Source organism: Cupressus sempervirens, chromosome 3 (assembly GCF_028749045.1).
Source record: "Cupressus sempervirens isolate cs-2001-9-10 chromosome 3, ASM2874904v1, whole genome shotgun sequence".
Classification (NCBI taxonomy): Eukaryota; Viridiplantae; Streptophyta; class Pinopsida; order Cupressales; family Cupressaceae; genus Cupressus; species Cupressus sempervirens.
Window position 1 is genome coordinate 383,728,543 of NC_143120.1, and position 22,575 is coordinate 383,751,117.

Here is a 22,575-nt window from a genome sequence, read left to right on the forward strand (position 1 = left end):
TAATAGGAACATCATGACTATCTTTGGCATTCTCCTCTGACTCTTGTGGTTTTGATCTTATGAGTACATGATGCTTCCTCTTCTTTTTTTGAGCACAAGGCTCATGCGCCCTTGCAATAAAAAATAAATGGGTTTAATTCAAAATATTTTTCTAATATTATAAGTATTTTATTAATCAAAAGAATATAACAGGGATTTTTCTTTACTTGATAGTGCCACACCATCTACTAGCACATTTTGTTCAGCCCCAACCTCAACATGCTCAACACTAACATCATGCTCAACTCCGTCACCATGACGTTTTGCATACTCTACAATATTCAAAAAATGGTTACACCTGGTGTAACTTAAGATGTTAAATTTTATTTAAAATTATATAATTAATTTTCAATAGAAATTGAATATAGATCTCTATAAATATGATGCACATCAGGGCCTTCGTCATGTGTAGGATTTGTCTAATGTTTATAAGGTTGTAATGAAATGTCATCCACATTGTTATCATAGTTTAAAATTAACATCAAATAGATTATTTATTATGTTCTCAATTTGAGTTATTATTCATTAGGCCTATTTACCTATGTGTGAAATGATGCATCAAAATCTTCTCTTTGGCTACTGGAGTCTGTGTAGTGGTGGACAACCACTACTTTATAGCCTTGCTTGAAGCCAATTTGATTTTCCTCTTCCATGGGTGCTAGATTAAATTCTAAGGCCTACATTTTTTGCATAATATCGTCAATATTTAATGTATTTCTTGTTTCTAATTTTATATTAAAAAATTGATACAAAATTTCATTTATTGCTACTTACATGTCATGCATGAAGTTTCATATATCCAACAGAGCCAAGATGGTGTTGGCCAACCTTATCTTTTCTAGCCTATGTAGCCTTTGATGTGTCCTGAAGCCTATATATGTAAAGTTTGAAATATGTTTGAAAAATATTAGATTATATAAATATAAAGATCAATAATTTTTGCATAATTAAATTAATACTATCACATACCTTTTTTTTTTGGGTGGTGGTTGAATTCCTTATCTTTGAGTCTTATCTCTTTTGCATCTTCAATGATTTCATTCCACTCCATCTTTGGAACCATAGGAGGACACTATACTTTGGCTCTTGACCTTTAGAGCCCTTCTATGTTGGTCTCTCATAGTCTTTAGAAGTTTACAATATTTTTGAAGAATTTTTGGCTCTATTAAAAATATTTTTACCAAAGAGATCCTCTAGAGATTTTACGGGATGATCTTTTAATTCAGGACCTTGGTCATTCCATCTTTTAACAAAAAAAAAAATTGTTAGATAAAAAAAATAGCTCAAGATAAGTACCTTGAATATATTAAAACAAATGGATGAAAGGAAAAATATTATACCAATTATATGAATTTACATACCTTTTATGTAATGTGGGCACGAATAACTTCAATGTTAAATCATAAAGTGTTTCATAAAAAGACATCGTTTCCTACAAAATCATCATGGGATCATTATAAGTAAACTACAATTACACTCTTAAGTAATAATAATTTTAAAGTACCTAGAAGCTTAGGCAATTTTAAGGGAATTATATCTTTCTCAACCAACAAAAATGACTCATCCAATGATCTAGTAGAAGTAACATAGGCTGATCCAAGAAAGGATGGTAAATTATCACTAGTATTGGTATCTGTTCTATCATGAGAAGGTGTACATGTCATTGCATAAAGTTAGCCAATGACTATGATCAAATGAAACCAAGAAAGTAAAAATCAAAATCATATTTAACACATTACAAAATATAGCAAAACAAGGATTTACCAACTCTAGTTGCAGCAAACATGGATATCTACATGCTCCTTGTTGCCGATCTGTAGTCAACAATCTTAGAGTGGTAGCCTACCTCATCAAAGGAGGCATATGCACATAATTAGGACTTGAAAAATAATCATATATATAATGTATTTTATTTTAAAAATATAGATTGCAAAAACATGACAACAATAATATAAAGTACTAAGTTTTATGGATTCAATTGTGTGTGTTTATTTATCATCAACATTTTGGATCACACTACATGATCCATCATCAGGATGCGAAAATGCAAGATAGTAAGATATGCAGACTGGACCTCTTCTGATAATTATTGAGAAAGGTCTAGTCTGTACATCTTACTATCCTGCACTTTCTCATCCTGATGATGGATCATGTAGTGTGATTCGAAACGTTGATGATAAATAAACACACACAATCGAATCTAGAAAACTTAGTACTTCACAAATGGATTGTGGAAATCTGTTACTATTAAACAATAATATACTTGACCTTTTTTATAAAACTGTTCATAATTAACATTAATAAAATAATGGTGCAATTTTTGCTATTAATGGACAACAATAGATAAGCGTAGTATATGGTTATTTTGATGATTTCCCTTGTGATGGTTAAAAATGGAAATCACATACCTATACGAGCTGCTTTAGTACCCTCAATGTCCAACAACTCGATGAGGTCTCAAAAAATCATGTAAGAAAACATACATATTTTACTTCATGATACATAAATGAGTATAGAACATAAACCTTTATTGAACTATTGTAATAGCTAAAGATTCATTGCTTCTTACTTCCAAACAACATGCACTCTTAAATAATTCATTTCTTGTCACCTCTTTCTCCTCGATTGTATTAGGATCCATCACAAGTGCAATAATTTGTAGGTTAATTTTTTAAGGATCTTTGTACACATGGTTATAGGGTCAACGGTATATGCGATGTCATCATCACATAATACCGTGGCCTCCATATCAGAAACTAATTGCTCTTGTGTAACTAGTGCTTTTCCCTTTCCCTAAGCATCAAATTATGACAAAAATATCAATAAAACAATCAAAACAAGTCTAAAACCATAATAAAAATAACATAATAATATTCCATTTTGTAAAATTACAATTACACCATTTTTTATACAAAAGATTTACCTTCATTGAAGAAGGGGTGGGAGGAATGTCCTTCCCTCTGTCATCCAATGGAACCATGTCACCCTGTGACAAAGAAAAAATATAAAAACATCAAGATAACAAAAGAAATAGTTGATTTAGCAAAAAAACTTATTAATAAAATGGTATATTATATATTGGAGTTATTAATTGGAGGTAATTAGTTTAAATATTACATATATAGTGCTTGCAAGCCCCATGATAGTAACTTTCTTTGTATCTATGCAATTTAAATTGTAATTGATCAACAAGTATTCCCCTGCACTCATTGATTTTATTACACATACAAAAACATGATTTCCCTCACGCACCTTGAAAATGCAATTGGGTTGCTTATTAGTTGACCTAGGATGTGTATTATTTAGAAAACCTACAATGTTCCCTTTTTCTTTTGGCTTTCCATTAATGTACACAACAAGTCACTTTAATCATTTTCTTTCCATTGTAGATAATTTTTTGATAGTGCATACCTCATCATACTTTTTATATATTGAACTATCTGCATCCAATTTTTGTAATTTTGACAAGGTCCTACATAGTCCATCAATTCAAAAACTTTTTTATAGCTGACCTTTATGTCATCCATGGAAAATAGGCCCAAACCACGTAATGATGATGGGGCCATGTGATATATCCTCTCGTTAACACAAAATTTAGTATTAATTGGAGTTAATTCCTTGGGTATCCATTCTTTTTGAAGATATGTGTACATCAAGGGAAGCTTGATGTCACCTTTTGTCTCATCATCATAAGAACATGACCCCCCTTGAGTAAGGAAAAATTGCATGTGTTTATTGGATTTTCTTTTAATCTTTTGACCTCTAGTTTGTATCTCTTTTGTAGACCTACTACATGTCTCACTATCCTCTTCTATTCCTGTACTTCCCTCACTTGGGGAAGACAAATCTGATAGATACCTATTTGGTGGTACTTGTATCCCATCAAAAGAGAGATACAATGGAAGGAGCAAAATATTTTTCTATAAAATGAGGTTAATATTAATGAAGTTAGCCTAAACTTGATGTTGAAGGTAAAGAGAAAGAAAGCATGTAATAAACTTATAACTCTCGATCCATGTCACTATGTAGAATCCTCGTTAAAGGGGGACCATTTCTTGCATATGTAAATCATTTATCTTAAGTTAGTTACAAATTACATGATACTTATGCTACAAATTACATAGAACATAATATAAGAAATATGCATACATCATAATTAGTGTATATTTTTTAAATTTGTTACCTCTACTTTATGTGGGCTAGCTACGCAAGATACTCAACAAAAGGGATGACAATGTCTGCAGTCCTTAACTTGTTTCCACAAAGGGTGACAATCATGCACAATAAATATATTATAACTAATCAAAACCAAGAATGGAGCATCATAACACATATTTGCAACATGTGTATCATAAATCACCAATGTTATTATCATTAGGATTTAACACAATGAAATAATTATACAATGACATTAGACTTGAAGATGGAATAATACATCAATCATGAAAATATATAACAAATTAAACAAAATTTCAATGAATATATCAAAACCTCTTACATTTTATTGATCATACCTCATACATTTCCACTAATCATGTCATTGATCATCTTCTTCATCCATCTCATCATCATGAACATTATCATTATCGCCATCATCATCATCGTCACTATGACCATCATCATCATCATCACCACCACCATCACTACCACCACCACCACCATCATCAACATCATCATCATAATTACCATCATCACTACCACCGTCATAATCAATGCCATACCATCATCATGAACATCATCGCCATCATCATAATAATAATAATAATCATCATCATCATCTTCTTCTTCTTCATCATCCACTAATTTTTGTTCATGATCATCATCTACTTTTTTGTCCACTTCTTCAATATCTTCTTCTTAATCGCATTATACTTTACTGGTCTTCCTCTTGGATTGTGTCTAATGACAAATCACCAACCTGGTTTATGTCAAATGCCAAAGTAAAAGACTTTCTCACATTGGCTTGGAAGAACATAGGGCTCATTTCCAACTGTCTCAAATGATCTTGTATTAATCATTGTAAATCAATTTTCATGTTCAATAACAATTCTATCAGAATTTTTTTGATTCAGTTGTAGCCTGTAAAATTTGACAAAACATAGAACTAGTTTGAAGGAATTAAAGTCACACTCAATTATATTATCCAAAATGCCATAATATCTATTTTTAGATTATTGAGGATGCATGTCATTTCTAGATGAAATATTAATGACCTCAAAGACTACAGTTATGCCAAAATCACAAGTTCTCTTCATGTTGTCCAACTTTTTTATGTAAAATTTACAACCATTGTAGTACATAGCTTTGTGGTGCTTGACCTATTATTTTCAAACATGTCAAAATTATGCATCCATTTCTAAGTTTATATTAAACATATGGGTCATGATAAATTAACTTATATGTACCTTTCTACCTCTTAAACCATTTTCTAGATCAATTACCATTGGCATAAACATTGTAATCTCCATTACGATGAGATTTTTTAACCAATGAAGCAATAAATTTCCATGTTAATGAGTGAACACTTTGTTAAGATCGTTCAATCCATATCGTCATCCAATCAAGATTGTTTACAATTTACAAATGAAGTGCATCCCACTCATGAGAAATTGTATAAAATAAATAGACCAGTTAGACATAACTTATATTGATGATGGATAAGAATTAATTAAGTACAATAACATCTTATAATTATCTCTCACTTTCCTCAATCTACCTTTCCTCATCAAGTACCCTCATTCGAACCTGTGAATGGAGTTGGGATCCCAAATACGATCTACATGGATCTTTCTGTTAACTTGGGAATATATTCACTAATGTACACCATGGTTTGGTATACCATATATCCCTTCACCATGGAACCCTCAAGACATGCTCTTTGTTGAACCAAGCCCTTCAAAAATTCCAAGTGCCTCTCAACCATCCACATTGACCTAGTTGGTATAGGTACACACAATTCAATCTCCTCAACTAGATGCATGAGGTAGTGTTCTTGTGTATTAAAAAAAGTTTATGGTAGAAACTTTTGCATTTCACACAAAAGATGAGGAATTTTGTTCTTCCAATGTTTTATGTCTTTTTTATCAATTTATTTAGATGACAACCACATAAGAGATATTCATCACACAAAAACATATTAATGAGACTATACAAAAAAAAAAAAAAAAAATTAAAAGAAAAGAAAAGGAAGACACAAAAATAATATCTATATAATGAATCTAATTAATAACATTTCTAACCTCATGTATTTCCCAAGATCATATATAACATGTTTGACACTCATGTTGTCAAAGTTGTGTAGGAGAGATCGAGGTAGAACATATTGAAATAATAATAAAATGATCTTTTCAATATATTATAAAATAATATAATGAAAAGTACAAGAAGTTTTACAAATATATTGTAAATAGAGAAGAACATGACTTACCTTGATGAAAGTATGCACCAATCATACGTTTTCAACCCTGACCAAAAATCACTTTTTATATATATGAGAATGCTCATGTTTGCAACAAATCCTATGAGAAATTTAGTATTTTGTATGTCTTCAAATATGGCATCAATTTGTTGTTGTGTTAATAACAAAGGAAGGGCACTCATATTAATCTAGTTTCCATTGCTATTTGATTCAATGAAAAAATTCAATGCATGATTAGATTCATGAATTTTATTATAAATTTTGACCATTTTTTCTTTGTCATGCCTTCCATCCAATATTTTCCATAGTGTCTCTGTTATATCCTTTTCAATATGCATAGAATCAAACAAATGTACGATTGGGAGGTTCTTGTAGTACTCCAGCCTACCAAATTGTCTAGAATAACTTTTTAGTCCTTTTGGAAGTTGCCCATGAATGCCTTGACAACCTTCACAAATATCAATTACATAATTACTAAACAAAAGACAATATCAAAATATGAATTTCATACTAAACCCTGCATCAAATGGAATGACATTACCTCAACGATTCATTCTATTGTATTCCAACTTCCATTAGTGAGGTTTCATTCTTTGTGGCTTTGATATTGTCTCTTCTTTCCCATTGAAATTTTTTTTTGGTAATTTGATACTTATAATTTTTGTGGAGAAAGTGTCTAGGCTCATCAAATACTTTCTTTTCTAATTTTTGAATAACGAGATTTCATCTTTGGACCACAAACTATACATGCAAATTTTCCCTTTGTCTAAAGACTTACAAGATTGTGTATAATTGGATGACATGTGTTAATTTTAATATTTAAAATGATCATGCACAACTTAAACATAAAACAAAAATGTGTTAGCACTATTACATACCAAAAATATGCATTAACAATTTTACATACCACAAAAATGTGAGCCCAAGGGTATCTTGTATTGTCCATACAAGAATTGCATGAAATTGAAATTGTCTTTGACCTATTGATCTAGAGATGTCATACATAGTGACCCCATTCCATAACTCCAACAACTTGTCAATAAAGGGCTCAATATATACATTCATATCTTTCACTTGGTGCTTAGCTAGTTGAATAGACATAAACAAAACGTAATTATTATGGCCATTTTGATGTAGTGTTTATAAATTATTTTAGATGACTATTAAATGAAAAAATACCTAGTACAGTCAATGCCAACATTATGTGCTCCCTCTTTATGGAAATCCAAGGAGGAATGTTATTGTTGATAACAAAAACATGAAAGACTGAGTAAACAAATCTCATCTCTCCAAATAGATTGACACCATCTACCGCCAATGAAAGCTTCAAATTACAAGGTTCTTTTTTAAAGAGTGGCCACCTATCTTCTATGTCCTTAAATATAGAACCATCCACAAGAATTCTCATCATGTCATCTTGAATTCTATTGCATGCATGGTAATTCATAATTTTTGCTAAGCTAGTGCACCTAAATAATCATTACAGACGTGGAATAACGAGAATGTATCAAAGAACCTTGAGAAGTACCTTTTTATTATTTGATTTGATTGATATCTACTAATATGACAATCAGGGAATTCTATTGTAAATCCATGTTTTTTATGATATATAATATGATCATTGGGACATGCATGTATTTTTTGATACTCCATTCCAATATCTTTCATAATGGTTGATAATTCTCAGTAAGAGCGAGGAAGAATGTTTGATGGTGGTAAAAAGAACTCACCTATCAACCTATGATTTTTTTTGTTAATATAAAGAACATTAATGGTGCACTAACATAATAGATGAAGAAAATGACAATATACCTTAGCATACATGAGATTGCTACATTGGATATACCATTCATAACCTTGAAGTTCACCAACAATCATATAGCTAAGAGAAGAGTTGTTTGGGAACCTTGGTATATGGGCTCGTATGCCTTTTCAATTACATGTATATCAATGATATCTTCTTCTTCTTCATCATCATCAGATGTGCTAGTATCATCATCTTCATCAATTGCATCAGTAACATCTTCTTCAATCGTGTTCTCTAGTACATGATCAACATCAGTGATACCAACATCTTCAATTGTGTTCTCTACCTTAGGATCATCTTCTTCCATGGGAGCATTACATTCTACTTTGATATTCACACCTCCATGTTCCCCCAGTTGCAAATCCACATTCACCAATGGACAAAAATCCTTTCCCCCTTCAATGTGATCATGTTACCTACAATGCCTCTCAGCTATTGTGATTAGAATTATTTGACTCTTTAGGCTCTTACATTTTTTGCAGGGACAATAACATTTTCCATCACCTTTTCTTTTGAACTGAGACCACAATCTAGTAATTGTCTCCTTATTTTCTTATGGGTTTATATTATTAGGCATGAAATTTCTTCACTAGCAACTATTCAAACTATAAAATTATATCAAATATAAGCATACAAGCATTAGTAGTATCTTCTATATAAATGTTACTATCTAATCAGTAAGGGTGACATCTAAATTATTTTTTGATATAAATATATGCAAACATATAATCGACATTATATATATATATATATATATATATATATATATATATATATATATATATATATATATATGAATGTGAAGCTCATGAAATAAATGTAAGCTAAGAAAAATTTAACTTATTTGATAGCCAACATGTGAGTCAATTTTAAACTCATATTGATATCAATTTAGGAATTGATGGTTATACTTATGGAAGGTCTTGTTCATAGGCTGGTTATCCATAACAAACATTCTCATTTATGGTTTTTTTTTTTTCCCTTGATAATTGAGCTGGTTAGTTATACTTATGGAAGGTCTTGTCCGTAGCTAATTTTTTTTGTTCATGTGCTACTGGAACTTTTCCAATTTTGTTTAGGTGGTAGTTTTCTTTTCTTCTCCATTTAAGTTCAAAGAGTTCTTCATGAACATATTGGATGGATTTTGCATCTTCACTACACTTAATGATTCTTATTGTACATTTGTATCATGCTATGTACCATTGGAAATATGCATTGATGACATTGTATGTATACTCCTTTTCTAATTTGCTCAACCTTAAAAAGGCTCAAACATGTTCAAGTCATGTTAAATCATAACTAGATTAGTTCTATATTAGATATACATAGACACATGCACATATACAAACAAATAAGTTATCTAGAACAAATTTTTCTTACTAGCTATATATTTTTTTGGCCTTATTGAAATAGCATGTGTTATGCAATATTTACAAAGAGAGGAATGGAATATTTAATGTAATACACTTGCTTCTAGATTAGCTATAGCTAGAAATATACTAGCAACAATTATTTTCTATATATATGCTAGAAATATATAAAAGGCGATAGGAAAAATATTACAATGTGTAGGGCTTGATATCAAACTATATATCATTTCTTAAATATTTGTATAGGGACAGAAATGATTGAATCAATTAATTACATTTTATGTAAAAGTCTAATTTTGTCAAATAGTAAATGATAAATTAAATCCATATCAATACATAAGTCTTGTATTTAAAAACACAAACACAATTGATTTAATTAGAAATCTGCATAAGGAGTTCAATGTAACCGATAGAAGAGGAATATTATAAGATTGTAACTACCTAGACACAATTATAAAAGGACTTCTAATTGTTTGAAGAAATACAGTTTAGAGGATGAAACAATAGAGAAATCATATTGGTCCTCTGACTGTCAATAGCCAAGACCATAGGTGATGTTTATAGATATTTCAGAATTCATAAGTCAATAAAGTTACAATACTAGTTTGTATTCTTCATTGGGTCTTGTGTCATTTTATTCTGAAATTGATTTTGTTTCATTCATAATTGAAAAAATTCATATCATTATGGATCTTCATATGGAATTTATGATCCATTGTATAGAAAAGTTGACAATGATTTTCTATGTTCTAAGAATTTCTTTTCATTCTAACTGAATTGTATTGAATTTTGATAATACCGGGTTGGTATAAATGATACTTTTATGTTGGGTTCAATAATTATTCATTTGGGCTGAACCGATTCAAACTTCCATATTTGATTGCTAGTTGACATTACTTGATTATTTTATGGGGTTTAGAAGGAAAAGTGATTTAAGAATCAATTAAGTTGAGAATAGTTTTATTTCAAACTTGAGATATTGGTATTGGTTTTGAGGATGAAAACCAGACTCAAAATCAATTACTGAAACAATATTTAAATGAGTTTTCAAGATTCAAGCTTATTAGAAATGCATTGAAATTTATATGCCATCGGTTTTCTTGGTCTGAATTTGGTTTAAAAAATTAGATTTTGATTGGGCTTTGGAATGCTTCATGGAATGAATTCCATATTCTCAAATTCTACACAAGTGCAGATTTAGAGTCTTACCATAATATAATGTGGTTTACTATATAGTGGCATCGATGTGTGTTAAGATGCTTAGAGAATATTTGAGTTGAAAAAATTCTAATTTTAATAATAAATGGGGCTACCAATTCAAGGCATAGTGTTATCCAACAAATGTCAAGCAAATATGGCTTGGATTTATATTCAAAAGTAAAGGGCACATAAAAAAAGTTACAAACAGAAGATGGTTGTCAAATGTTGGTGAATATTAATGATAAAGTGGATTTGAATTATAATTATTTTGTTAGTTCTTTGGGCTATGAGATTGTATTAATGGCCTTGTTGAACTGTATAACTTACTATTGGTAGAATATCAGAGTAATAAATATGAGAATGAATGTGAGAAATAATATGTGATTTTATAATGTTGCCACTTTTTGTGAGTATTTGATAATACATGAAGATCTAGTTTCTAGATTTGTGAGTTATATTGATTTCTCTACATCACCTATCAAACTATGTATCAATTCTTTGGTATCTGTCATTTTCATAAATACCAAACTAAAAAAAACTACACAAGCATACACGCTACACAAGCAACTAGGAAATGCCTACAAGGTGAAAAATGTGCCCCATTTCACTACAAAAAATGGAATGTGGTATGGTCAAGAAACATTTCTTTAGGCCAAGAAATAAAAAGGGGTTCTTAATGCCACATGGACATATTCTTAGCTTAACAGTGCATGGTAGTTGAACTTTTGCAAATTTAGCAGCAAAGGTTTAATGTGCAATTGTAGCTTCAATAGTATTCAAAATTGGTTGTGTAACTCCAATTTATGTAAACCCAATCCAACTCTTGCATGAGAGTTTAATTAGGAAAGTGATCAATGTTCCAATATATCTTCACTGAATTCTTTCTATGGGCATATCAAAAGCCAGAGTAGTTGATACCAATGAAACTATAGCATTCTATTGTAATTGATCTACAATAGTGATACAAAAATCATATGGAATATCTTACATGTGTGTAGGTTTAGTTGTAGGTACAAGTGGATGTAAACTAGTTTGTTTATGACCTATTACCCACCCCTATAGGAAAGAGAACTCTGACCTTGGCTGATCTCCAAGAGGATTGAAGAAATAGATTTAATTATTGACCCTTTAAAACAAGCTAAAGATTTACATTTTGAGAAATATTTGAGGTCCAGAGAATTGTACATGATCTTATCATTTTCCCTTCCTTTCTTGAAGGTGACCTAGAAATTGAGCTTTCACTAAGTTCTTCATGTCCAACCTTAACTCTATTTAAAGTTCCAATTTGATTAGACATATCGAAAATATTCATGAGGTACCTAACTTATCTTGTAAAGTGAGTCTTTATCTATGCTCATGACATAATTTGAATAGTTTCTTTATAGTGTATGAATTTTTAGTCTTTATGGAACTTAGTGCACATATTTTTCTTGGTCACCTGAAGAGAGGGAAAAAAGGAAATGATTCATGTCATTCTATTATATGTATAGAATATAAATTTACATAGAATATCTCTCTTAATATCTGGAACAAAGTGCATTTGGGTCTCCTTAATTCTCTACCATACTTTGACAGCCAAACTGGCTTCTTTGAATGTACATCTAGAATCATCAATGTGGATAATTTTGTGAATCAATTTGAACTATTCCTGGCAACCATCATCATTATCATTCATTGTCATTTATTATCATTCATGAAAATACTAAAAATAAAATAAAAATGAACACAACCTAATTAAACTCTATCAATAATTATCTCACCCTTTAACATCAAGTACAAATGTCACAATATTTAAATATATTCTAGTTTTATCATAAAATGACTCTCCTCTTTTTGAGTACAAAAACTATCTTCTTATTAAAACTCAAGATAAATCTCCCCATTCTAGGTATAATTCTAACAATAATAATGATCCTTGTGTTAGGAATAAATCATCTTTCCAAAAAAATTACTACACACAAGAACCAAAAATTCAAATATAGCTATTCACTTGCCCCTAGAAAGATGCACCACTTTTATGCATCTAGTTTGAAGAAGTAGGTGCAATAGCTCCTAAATTTTGTTGGAGATACTCAAGAGTATCCTTTGTCAATGCTTTAGTGAATATGTTCATAATTTGGTCCTTACATACTGATGGGAATTCATTTTGCACAAGGTCAACAACAGGAATCCATTGCGTAATTCCTCTCTTGAAAAGCAAATCTTTTTAAGGATCCACTCCAAGGTTCAGTATTTGTCTTACGATGTACCAAAATCTACTCAGTAGAAGATAAATGTGAGTGTTCACAAGGAGGCCTTTGCTGGTTCTAAAAACTCTTTTATCTCGAAATTGAAGTAAATCTATTCATTGTCTCAAAATATCACACCAAAAGAACAATATTTTTGTATTTTCAGTTTTTCAATGCATGCAACTTTAACAATGAAGCTACTATGAGGTCCTACTCTAACAAGGGGTTAGCAAACCAAATAACAAAATTGAAAGCAAAATAATGTGAAATCAAATCACTTGAAATTGAAATTCCTAAATGGACATAAGCTACTGGACACAACATTCTACGAGTTAAACCTTCGAAGAAATTGGTAGGAAACCAATGAAAACAGGAGCAACACTTCCTAGAATCCACTGATGCAATCATCAATGAGAATCTTTAGCAAATCAAATGATGTTTCACTCTTCATCAAATCACAAGGCCATGGAAAGTGCACTCATGCGAGACAAAAAAATATGTAGACACAATCAGGTGATCTCTTCTCAAGCTCGTTACATTGGCAGAATTCATATATCTGTAGCAAACACCAAAACTAAAAGATCACACATCCAAAAATAATGCAATAAACCTTTTGGCTTAATCACAATCTCATGAATAAAATCCACAAAACAATAACACATTTAGACAAGAATAACTACACTCCGAATGCTAGCACCAATAGAATAATTTTATTGCATAATAATTGCAGCATTTCTTACATTTTACAATGGGGTATTTATAAGAAATCATCTCTTCAATTTGTGTTGAGAGTGAGAGATATCTTGATGCAATAAAATGCTTTTAAAACATTTAAACAAACTAAATATATACAAACTAACAATCTAATCGGTGCTTAGAGGGACTCCATCCATATTTTATTCATTAATTGGATGCATGAGTCCTTTACATGTCAAAAGAAAAGAAAGCATGAGAGAGAAAGTAGGAGGAAGCCATCAGTTAAGGTGGAAGCGCATGGAGACACCAAAAATAGAGGCTTCCCCTTCACTAGGCGTGTGTCAAGGTTAACTTGTCATCAAAATGTGCTCCCGATGCATGAAAAGTGCTATTTTTGGAATTAGCAATCAACTATTGGTGCACCTCTGAATTGCGGAGCTGTGGACCTATAGACCTATGGAGTTGCGGAGTTGTAGACCTCGACTAGGTCAAAATCTCAAAATTTTACCAAGTGTCAAAATTGAAATTCTGTCATCTGGGTTTTCTTCATCTTTATCCTAAAGCTATGTTTGGATGTTTTCCCTTGAATTTCTCTATAATCTTAGTAATCTTAGAAGCATTTGGAAGATCCAAAGCCTCATACTTGTCCTTGACCTTCTATCTATAGTTCTCCACTTCAATTGAAGTCTCTGCAAAATCTTCAAGTTTGGTGTCCAACTCTAACAATGCTTCCTCTGTCCTAAAGGCTTGTCTGGATTCTTCATCACTGGATGCTTCCTCCAAAGTCTTTCTAAAATTTTCCACAACTACCTCAACTGGAAACAACTTCTTTTGTTCTTCATCTTCAAAAATGTCCAAGCATGCATCACTGTACAACTTTTTTGCATCCAAAATTCGCTCTAGGGCTTGGTCCTTGAGCCTATGTATCTCATCATGCAATGTTTCCATCACTTTATTTCCATCTAAAATGTTTTCTATCCAATCATCTATAATGTCTAACTCCTCTCTAGTATATACATCAATCAGAATGTGGTACCTTTGCCCTTTTATGGATTGTAGAGTTTGTAAATCCTTGCTCCATGCCCGTACCTCATCCATGATACTGAAGTCCTGCCTCAAAATTGCCACGATCTTATCAACATTCTCTTGTGTAGCATGCAATAACTTCAAACTTCCTGTGATTATACTGACACCCTTATCCTCAAGGCAGTCTTGCCAATCCTGAGAAGCTCTCAAAAATGGACTAAGCTATACACCTTCCCCTTCTCTAAGAATGGTATTTAAAGTCTCCTTAGGGTGTTCAAAATCAAGAGGACCAATAACTTCAGCTAGATATCCCTTTAAGATCTCAAATTGCCTTCGAAGTGTTATGATTTCAATCTCATCCTGTTCCATATGGTTGAGAACCTCCTTGACTCCCATAGTCATCATCTTTCGGGATGTATCCTGTGTAGGCTTTCCTAACATAATATCTTTCACTTCATAGTCCTCAAGACTAATAGCTTCTGCATCTGTACCTTCCAAAGGGTGAGCCACTTGTGCAAATAAGTCCTGGTTCTGTGTAGTAGTGATGAATGCAAATGGAATTGCATCATGTAATAGAGACTCGGGCTTGTTCAAAATCTCTACAATGTCACAAATATCATCCTCTAAAGCACAAAATTGATGCTTGGCACTTCTCATTATTTCCTTCTGAAACAATCTTGGGATATGTCTTTCTATAGCCTTGGCTCTAGATGATGAAGGGATGTGTTCAACTACCTCCTTCCCTCTATCGCTCTTTCTTGGAGTCTCCTATTGCAAGGATTCTTCTTCTGTAGTCTCAGTTTCTTTAGATCCTGTATTTTGATCCTCAACTTCTTGAGAAGGTTGTTGTATACATTCTACTATCTGTGCCTGTTTTGATGGCTCATTAGTAACCCTTGGTTCTGGTTGCCCTTGTAATGACGGTTCCTTCTGAACATGTTCTTCTGAACTCAGAGGTGGAGGTGTTACCGAGACCTTATCTACCATCATGACCTGAGTTTAAGATGGAGGAGTGAGATGAGGACCTTATGTCTCGGGTGGCATCTGCGTCCAATCTTGCTATTGAAGTTCACTTGTAGGGGTATCTCTAATCTTATCTCCAACTAATTCTGTACCCATAGGCATGAAATCAAAATCCAAGATGGAGAGAACATCATCACCTTGCTCTCTTTTCTCATTCACCCATCGTTGTACTTCATCTTTCAAAGAAGAGAGTTCTACTATATTAGCTTGGGTGGGTGGTGGGATATTTGTGGCACTCTTTCTTCTTTCCAATTCTATGGCTTTGGCCGACTGAGTTCTCCTTTGTGGAGGCACTTGCTTCTCCTCTTCATCTAACTCTATTTCCCCCTCATCTAATTCTTCCTTAGGAATGGTTTTAGGAATAGATGGATTAGGCACTAATCTTTTATGAACTCTTTGCCTCTTGTTAATTCTAATCTTGATCCTCATTTGTTTCTATGGAACATTAGGAGAAGTGGGCTCTTCATGCACGAGATGAATGTATGTCTCTAGAATTTCTCCCTCTTCTTGTTGACTCAACAAAATAGGAGGCAATGGAAATTCAACCTAGATATGAGAAGCTCCACCATCCTGGGGCTCTTGGGGACTGGATTCCTATTGTTGGAAAGGGGCCTGTTCTTCAACATGCTCTACCTTAAACCTTTGAGGAGGGGCTCTCTTTCTCTTTCCCTTCCTCTCTAGAGGGTGGTAGTATCCCACGGGGTGATCAAGCTGATAGACTGTTTTAGGCCTGATAGGAGACTGGAGCACAAAGATAGGAACTATGACTTTCTTTCCCTTACCCCTTTGTGCATGGAAGATCACTGTATCCAGAATTGGATCCAGTGGAAAGGGTTTCTTGATTCAAATCTTTGTCATTCTAATGACATGTCTCACTCGATGATTAATATCATCTCCTTCCTCTCTATCAACTTCTACATTCAGAATGGGCCTCTCGCCAACTTTATCTATATTGAGTAGGGGATCCAATAGCTCATGTGAGTCCTGTAGCCTTATCTCATTTAGGATGGTCAAATGGAGAGCCTTCTCTGCTAGATACAAAGTCATTCTACAATAGTCTTTGATACAAACATCGTAGTCATTCGTGGTGTTCATCCAATGATCTTCAATGGTGTCCCCGTGATAGAACTCCTTTCCTGCCCAATTTTCCACTTTACCAACATTGTCGAAGAATGGCTGGGGAGAGTTATATTCTTCAAGAGGATAATTCTCCCGTTCCCACTCGAAAGTCAGGATATCCTACTTTCTCTTTACCTGGCATGCTCCTATTACAAAAGGTTAATCCCAATAAGGCCTCCATTGTCTTTTGATCCTCTCATAAGCTGACTCAATTTGCCTGGATATTTCCATCAGGACCAACTTGTCACTTGGGTACCTTGGGAGTTTCTTCGAATTGATGGATGCACCACCTACCCGAATGTATGTGAATGTCCAAAACTGGATGAAATATGCACCAAGAGCTATGATGTGCGTCTTGGCTTCATTGGACCTGGGATAGTCGGTTGCCCTTGCTGCAAGTAGATACACCACGTAAGAAGTCATATTCTAACTTCTTCTTGTCATTTACCATCTGCAACTGGTCACACAAATTCTCACTAAGTGTGGTGGCCCAATCTAGTGGCATCTTTGCATGTCTAATGGTCTCAATGAAGTTGACCATGAATGGAGCAAAATGACCCGCTGCAAGCAATCCCATAACTTTTCTCAGGAGAATGATTGAATATCCGATGTCATCCTTCATGTATCCTCGAGTCATATCCACTTTGCTGATTGTATTTCCTTGAGGTGGCTTCTCAATGAAGTATAAGGAATATATGATGTTGATGGCCTCCTGATAATGATCTTTATGCCACCTCTCAGCTGCTTCATACAAAATTTTGATGAACTGATCGACTCTAGGTAGATGGAAAACCCTCTCGATATTATCAGGTCACAGATCCAAGACCACTTCCCTAGTGATGCTCTTTACCACCCTTTCATCAGGAACAAAAATGCCAACATAGGGTCATAATCAATTTATCTGACTACACGGTCCTGGGATGTGATGCTACATTTACTAACCCAGAATAGATTAGGGCAGACCTCAAGGATGACCTTTCGGTTGGACTGTTACAAACTCTTAGGAACTCTCCCAAGTTTTTGTGTCTGAGGTCTATGTCTTTGATCTCAGCGTACTCATTGTGTAACCGTGATTTTGGGGTTATGCCTTGGAACTTGTAAATAACTAGTTTTTTTGTTGATCTGGATGTGGACGCCATCTGATTGTATTACCTGCACATCAAAAAATAGAAAACACGATCAGTTAATAGATGTTGGAAAAAAGAAAAGAAAAAACGTCTCCTCTTGAAGACTTATTCACTTTATTTAAAAAAATATAATTAAAAATAAATTAAAAAAATTATTATTATTATTATTATTTTTTTTTTTACTTTAATTTTTTTTTTTTTTTTTTGCAAAAAATGTTTTTTTTTTTCAAAATTATAACTAAAACCCTTTAAAATAAACATTAAAAAAAAAGGCACAGATTGATACGGGCACTGAGGCATGGGCACAGGTGCCATGCTGGCGCTACGCAAGCGTCATGTGCAGCATTGGCTCCCCAAAAGGGGGGGTTGCATGGGTGTAGGTGCAAGCACTGCGCGCAGCGACGCAGGGGTCAATCGGCGGTGCCGTGTGGGTGTCGTGCGCGCATGAGTGCACGGGGGTTATTTGTCAACACCGTGGGAGTGTGACACACATTTAGCACGTTGGTGCTCATGAGAGCATGGGGGTTAGTCGGCAGTGCTGTGGGAGCACCGTGCACGTTCAACGTGCATATGAGAGTGCGAGGGGCAAAAAATAAAGGGGGGGAGAGGGTTTACCTCTCTCTCTCCCTCTCCAAACACTTGAACACCATAAAAATGAAGAAAGAGGGGGGAGGACATGAGCTATATAGCCCTCCCTCCTCATGTGACAAAACACAAAGCGCGCCGCATGGGAGAGGGGAGGTTTTTATTTTTATTTTTGACCTTTGGGATGCAGCTTTTAAACAAATTCTTTCTTCTCCTGATTCTCGAATTGTGAGTCCAAGAGTAAAAAAAAAGGGGGGGTCCCCATTCCTTTTAGGAATGGGGCGTGTGTTGTGGACACCACAAAAAATAGCCTAGAAAAAGAGAGGAAGAAATGACCAAGGCATTTCTTCATTAGCAAACATTCCTCCAACGTGTGTCAAACACCAACCAAACTTTGAACATCTTGAGTGTCTTTCGAATGACTCTTTAATCAAAATTTTAGAACTCAAAACTCTCCAAATCAGTGTGCATGTTGTATATTCATTCCCTTTAATGTGTTAGGATGTAATCAATCAAATTTTTCTAACAACTCGAAACAATCTTCCACTCCTCCCAGCTCATTCATTCAGAATCTTGACGAAGGCCTTTTATCAATCAATTGCTTGACCAAATGAGAGAATTAGTTTGAGGGCTTTTGGCGGGATGTGACATTCTTTTAAATTTCTAGATTTTTGAATAATTTCTCCATGTCTTACAAAAATGTTACTTTTGATGAAATGATACTTTGAACACAAGATACTTTGTTTTGAGAACGTATCTTTTACCATTTTAGATCTTTAGAATCCTTTAGGCTTAACACCATATTTTCTCTTTTTTTTTTTTTTAGTATCCTGACTACGCTTAGACCATGTAGTCAAAACATCGGTGTCATTTCTTGGATTCAATCTCTTGTGAACATCCCTTGCATTCCTCTTTTAAAACTTTTTTTTTTTGAAAACTCTCATGCAAAACAATGATCTTAGCAACTTTTTGAGAAGACCCCTCTTGTTTAAACTAGTCGGAGTTTGGATCATCTCTCATCATCTTAGACTTCAAATTGAACAACACCTAAAATAGTCAAACTTTTAAAATTTACAAAGTGTTGAGAATTCGGTGGTCTCAGGCTCTGATTTTCAAATTGAGAGTCTCCTATTTCCACAAGAAATATCCATTGCTTAGTTGGTATAAGGCACACAATCAGCTGAATGTTTCGAAAAAGAAATACTTCTTCCTGGAATCAGAGCCAAAGAGTGGTTAGTGATATCTCAAGAAAAAAAATCTCAAGTACACCTTACCCTAGGATTGACATAACTTTGAAAGGAAACACACGCCTGGAAGAAAATGCACGACATGAAATCAACACACTTGTAGGAATGAAAATCTAAGCTAAATGTAGAAATGAAATCTAACTATTTTTTTTTTGTGTGTGTGTGTGTCTTTTAGGCCTCAAAATAATGCTTTAGAAATTGCCCATTTATGGGAAAAAGAAGAAATTCCCCCTATAAGGAACTTAGCCTAAAAGTGTTCTCTCCAAGGATCTCCATGATTTGATAAGGGCTTGTCCACAAGCGTTGAAACTTGATACGACTCCCCTACTTTTCTTTCGCCTTATCCCAAAGTAGGACAAGGTTAGCGATTCTAAATGATTTGATCATGGCTCTCTTGTCAAACCATCTTTTAACAATAGCTTGATGTTTGGCCAAGTGCTCCAATGCAACTATTCATTTCTCATCCATTTCTAGAAGATTCATTAATTGAATTTGTACTCTGTCAGTGTCATCAACATACCCACTCATGAATTTTAAGATATGAATCTTGAGATTGAGTGGGAATATCAGTTCTCATCTATAAACAAGAAAATATGGAGAAGTCCCCAAGGAATTTTTAACTCTGACTCGATCCGTCCACAAGACATATTTCAATTGTGTATGCCAATCCCTAGGATTCTCCTTCAACAATCATTTTATCACAATGATCAAGTTCTTGTTTGTAGACTCTGCTACCCCATTTCCTTGCGAGTAGCAATTTGAGGAGAACTTGATAATGACTTTGTTTTCAAATTCCCATTAGGTCAAGAATGTAGATGCAAATGCAGACCCATTGTCGCATACAAGAGCAAATGGCATTCCAAATCTAGTAGCAATATGTTCTTCCAAAAAGTCAGTCACCACCTTAGTAGTGCAATTTCTGAAAGTCTCCACCTCTGTCCATCGTGTGCAATAATCTATAGTTGTAAGAATGAATGCATGTCTAGTTGATGATGGTGGGTTTACTGGACCAATGAAATCCAGTCCCCACTTTGTGAAAGGGCACACCTCATATACTGGTTGTAGTGGCATTGATGGGTGCCTCTCTTTGTTAGCATTGGTTTGGCATATATGACAAGAACACACATGTTCAAAAGTATTCTTGAATATCGAGGGCCAAAAATAACTTGATATTAAAATCATGTGAGCTGTTGCTTCTGCTGAACCATGTCTCGTACCATACTTGTCATGAAAATGTTCCAAGACATCCTTAGCTTCTTCATGTCCTAAGCATTTCAAATAAATCCCTTCATAGTTCCTTTTATATAGCTTGTTATCAAGTAACTTGTAAGACTCACATTTCATCTTAAGTCCCCTACATTGTGAACTGTTCATCCATTTGGGGCATTGATCTTGGAAGAGATAATAGACAATATCCCAGTACCACACATCCGTCACCACACCTTTATTAATATCAACTTGTGATATAACCATCTTCTTTTAATCATCTTCATCTGTTTCATCGTCAAATTTGAATTCCTTTTGATTTCCATCTTGGTTATTAGCTATCATTTTTTATAACCCTTGGCCTCTGACTAATCTCATAGATTAAATTTTGAGATTGAATTCCTGAAGTATGACCATCCACTTTCCCCTCCTTTCACCAAGTTCATTCTGCATCAAAAGCATCCTTAGTGCTAGATCAGGTACAATTGCATACACCTTACTTTTGAGTATGTAGTGACAAAACTTCTTTACTACCTTGATTAACGCAAAGGCCTGTTTATCAAGATTTGAATATTTCAACTCAGTGTTCTTTAGAGGACAACTCATAAAAACAATTGGTTGGTCATCTTCCTTCTCTCTTTTTTGTGTCAAGATCCCTGCGCAAGAATGTTTAGAAGCAAAGGAATAGATCTTGAATAGTAACTCGTAATCTGGACTCACCAAAACTAGGGCTATGGAAATGGCAATCTTAATATCTTGGAATGATTTCTTTATCTCTGGTACCGATTCTATTTTAGCCCCCTTTTTGAGTAAATCATTGAGGGGGCGACTATCTCTATGAAACCACTTATGAATTTGCATACAAAGTTTATCTTTCCAAAGAAATCAATTCCTTCTGACTGTGTGGATGTGCTAACTTGAAAATAGACTCAACTCTATCTGAATAAATAGAAATTTTGACTTCAGAAATGACATGTCCTAGGAGCTTCCCTTTAGTAACACCGAATAAACATTTCTTGGGATTGAGTGATATGCCGTACCTATGACATCTATTGAATACCTGCCTTAGATCAACAATATGAGTACTTTGATCTTTTGAAAAGATAGTCAAGTCATCCATGTAGATGACTATACACCTATTTATCAATCCTTTGAAAGCTTCATCCATTGCTCATTGAAATGTAGCTCCCGCATTAATCAACTTGAAAGGCATCCTTTTGTAAGCAAATGTTCCCCGCTTGGTTGTGAAAGTAGTCTTTAGCCTATCTTCTTCGTCAACCATCACCTGGTTATATCCTGAGTAACCATCCAAGAATGACATCATCTTTGAACCATTAACAATTTGCAATACCTCATCTAGTGAGGGTAGAGGATAGTTATCCTTCTGAGATGCTAAATTCAAGTTACAAAAGTCAACACAAAGATGAATCTCTCTGGTCTTCTTCCGTACAATAGCCAAATTTTCCACCCATGTGGAATGATGG